The following is a 4,322-nucleotide window of genomic DNA, read 5'->3' as shown; positions in this document are numbered from 1 at the left end:
ACATGGCTTTGGCTTTCATAGCATGGCAGCTGTGTTCTGAGATAGTGTCTCAGGAGTAAGTGTTAAAATGAAGGCAGCAGGGCTTTTTATGACCTGGTCTCTGATTGAGAATATTGCTTCTAGTCCCGTTCTGTTAGTCAAGAAAATAAGATGTACTCAGAACAAGGAAAGGAAATTCGAACTTAGCTTGTCATGTGAGAAACAGCATAGGCATGGAGACAAGGAATCAATGGTGGCCAGTTTTGTAGAGTATCCACCACGATCTGCTCTCTGGCTACCAATATTCATGTCCCTTCCACATGCAAAGTAGACTAATATTCCCAAATTATGGCATTATGACTTTGGTTTAAAGTCCAGGATTCATCATTTAAATCGGGTTCAAGGGGAGATAAGGGTCCCACTTTCTCAGATGCAATTTCTCAAGCATGATTTCTCTCTAATGAAACATTTTGAGCTAGAGCGGTAAATTATCTGCCCACTAAGCTCAGTAAGTTATCTGTTCCACACACTATTAGAGTGGTGATACACATATATGAAATTGGCAAAAAATATTTCCCAGCTTTAAAAAGAGATGGGTTCTGACAGGAGACGCATAACAATTGCTCACCACAGGAAGTCTGAAGTCTGCCTGAGCACACAACACCACTTCCTTATGTGGGGGCCCAGTCCTGCTCCCTGGTTGGGCCTCTAGGTTTCTGGTGCTGCATTCTAAGACTTTCCCTCTTCTCCTTTAGAATTAGCCTATGTTTGCTATTGAGTAGCTTTCTCAGCCTGCTTTCTGCCTTTAAAAGGTTGGAGCCCCCTTTTTTGTTTTGAACTATCTCTGTCACTTTTAGTCTAGTTTTATTGGACTAAAAGTGGTTCAGTACACTAGGATAAAAAAAAAAAAAATCCAACTTTTTGCCAAAAAGTCTTCTCTTTACTCTGGGCTAAGTCTTGCTGGTGTGGGATCATACCTTTAAGATTCTTAGGAGCCCTAATTTCTAGTTAAGAAAGTCTGTAAGACACTCAGTGATATTCATAGAAGCCTTTTTGTCTGGTTGAAGGCTTGTCATAAATACTTCTAGGGTGTCAGGAAAGGAGGCTCCAAATGCACCACTGAAGTGAACTTTACCCTCTTATTATGTGTTATCAGAATATTTTGAGTTTGAGTTTTGTCCTGATGCCATTTCTTATTTTGAGAAACTTTTTGCAGGCTGCAAAGATTGGAGATGATAAACACTTCTATTTTTGAGCCAAATAAGTTCTAACTCTTTTGTTTGTCCTCTAAATTCTTCTATAAAACACTGAATATTGCCTTTTTTTAGCTCATTCTTTCTTTATCTAGATCTTATCCTCTGCATCTAACAGAAACCAATTGACAAATTCAGCATGTGCCTGCAAATTTTCTTAGCCTATCTATTCATTAGGATAAGTTTCTATTTTCTACATAACTATAGCATGCTATCACTAAACTTTGTGCCACTAAAAGGTTTCCTCTTACCTAGTTTCAGAAGTTCTGAATATCGTTTCTATAACCTGTCAGTCAAATCAGTCACTAAGGCCATCTCAGGTTGATGGAAAGGGGAACTAAACCTCTGCCTATTGATTTGTGAAGAAGCATGCATGGAAAGCAACAGAAGGGATTTATGGTGGTCAACTTTGAAAATTATCTACCACATCAGGAAAGTAAAATTTTCCAGAAATCCTTAGCGTCTTCTCTCATTGGGCAGAATTGTTTCATAGTTTGGTAAAAGAACAGTATAGAAACTAGAAAATGTGGGCTTTTTCTTTTCTGTTCTTAAAATTCCCATTTGGGAGTAGAGGATTAAGAAAATGCAGAGAAGTGACATTCATAGCTATTTTAAAATCCTGTTGATCAGGTACAGCAAAGACTTCCTGAAGCAGTAATAGAGTAAGTTCTGGGTCAGTCAATCTTTTACTCATTCTATTTTTATGGTCTCTGGTTCTGCCCTCTGAGATGCTACATAGATTTCATAATTGAGGCTCTTATATATTTTAAAAAATAATTGCATGTGATGGTGTGTTGGGGGATCCTGGGAATAATTTCCTACCTTTTTAGTGGAACAGAGACAGTTGCAAGAGTTTACAGCCCAGACTGGATGTTTGGTCACCATACAGTTCTGTCACGACATCAGTAGATTACATCAGTCTAATCATCTAATCACCATCCTGTAGGTACAACTATAGCTAAAAATATTATCTAGTCAAGGTTTTTAACCTTGGATATTGTCTTTATTGACCGGCCATTACATTCTACCCACTCTCCCTGCTTTAACTTAATGGTTATTGCTTTGGTGTAATTTAAAGTCGTATATATTTGGTGGAAGGCTAAACCCTTTATTTCATTTTTGCTTTCATACTGGCTGCATTTGCCTGACTGTCTACCAGTTTTATCTCCTAACTAAGATTGCTGCTTTGCTACTCTTTCAGTGGCTTCAATTTAGGGTGTGAAACATGTTTTTATTTTTTAGCCTTCTAAAGCTTCAAATTATAGGATTCTCTGGCAATACAGATGTCAAACTATAAGGAGAGATCCATTCTCTTGCAAAGTGGCATTTCCTCCTATCTTTGCTTCCAAGTTGTATCTATTTACCTTTCACCTGGGTTCATCTAGCTCTTTTAGAATTTTCCTAAAGGTGGCAGTAGAGCCAGTACTAGCCAACATTCTGATCAGTCCAACATTCTGATCAGATCAGAGTCTGAACACTCTTTCCAACAGTACACATTCAGTGTATAGTTTGCTTTCAAATTTCATCACATGACTGTTTAACCAAATATTTCCCATTGTGTGTAAAGCATGATCAATTTTCTAAAGTCAGGAATCTAAGATCTGGATTTTCATCTTTGTCATTAAATCAGTTCCACATTTTATTTTCTGTAACTTATAGCAACCTATTTCTAGTAACACCTACCGAACCAATGGAAGTACTTCTGTGCAAGCACAACACATTTTAAATAGTTTAATTAGTAAGAGTTCATAAAATCCCCAGGAGGGCCAGAGAAAACCTGTTCAACCTAAGACACTAAGAACTAGACAACAAACTGTGATAGCTGCCCCAGAAAAACATACCTCTGTGATTCTACATGCCATGAGATCAAATCCCCCTGCCCAAAGATTGACTGAGTAGGTTCCCATGTATTGCCACACTTCTGTTTGATATGGCAAAGCAATCTGTGGATTGCAGTTTTCAGCTATATAGTCTGTTGTACAGAAAGGCAAGCTAAAAGCTATATAAGAATGGGTATGGAATAAGCAGATTTGTGGAATCTGTATTTTTCCTTCCCCATTGAGAAGCAACATATGTTGAGAGCAACATATCAAAGTGACCCATACAACATAATAGGTTCAGCACTCAGACTTAAGTGGCATCCACACTCCACTAGTGTGCTTATAGGTATTACTTAATTTTTATATACCTTAGTATGCCTATGCTGAAAAACAGGTAAGTTTGGTGTGATAACTCTCCAGGATAGTGCAAATAGTTGTTAGCATAGTGTCTACATGAAGCCATTTCTCACTAAGTAATAGTTATTGCTATTATATATTAGTTCCACTTTGAAGCAACCTCCTACCTTAGTTTTTTTCTCAACTTGGAATCTTTGCTATATGTAGTTTCAAAAGGTAATTTAACGTTTTGAAGTCTAGTTTTAGAATAAAGTTTAGCTTTAATAAATATAAATAATTTTGAGTATTAAAATATTGAAAGGTTTGCATGAAAAATTAAGACTTAGAAAGTATCTTGGGATTTTTCAGGGAGAGTTATAAAGGCCTTCTGTAAAACGTTTAATACCTCACATTTCTCTTTAAATTATGGATAATGTTAATGAGTCTTAATATTTAGTCACTAGTTCCAGAAAATACTTTAAACACATACTATCTGCTAATCACTCTGCCCAAGGGTGAAAAGACTGACAAGATCTTCACTGAACAGTTTATATTCTAGTAATGGAGACAGATAATAAACTAGTACACAAGGATAGGTAAAATGATTACTGATCGTGATAAGTAATCGGAAGGAAGTATGTAGTTGCTGTGTTAGGAAAGTATTGGTAGGAGTAGGATAAGCCACTTAACATAGAATTCAAGAAACGAGAGGATACATTTAAACTGAGACCTTGAGGAATGGAAAGAGACTTATGTGTGAAAAAACAGTGGGAACGCATTCCAGGGAATCACAATCTCAGAGTTCCTTAAATAGAAACTAATTTGAGCCATTTGAAAAACTGAGAGAAGACCAGGACGCCCAGGGTTTAGCGATCTAGTGGGAGAGACTAGTACAAAGTTGGAAAGCCAGCATGGACGAGATTATGCGGTTACA

Source organism: Lontra canadensis, unplaced genomic scaffold (genome assembly GCF_010015895.1).
Source record: "Lontra canadensis isolate GAN:19392208 unplaced genomic scaffold, GSC_riverotter_1.0 scaffold4, whole genome shotgun sequence".
NCBI classification, from domain to species: Eukaryota; Metazoa; Chordata; class Mammalia; order Carnivora; family Mustelidae; genus Lontra; species Lontra canadensis.
The sequence above is the reverse complement of the archived record's forward strand: the minus strand, read 5'-3'. Positions refer to the sequence as shown.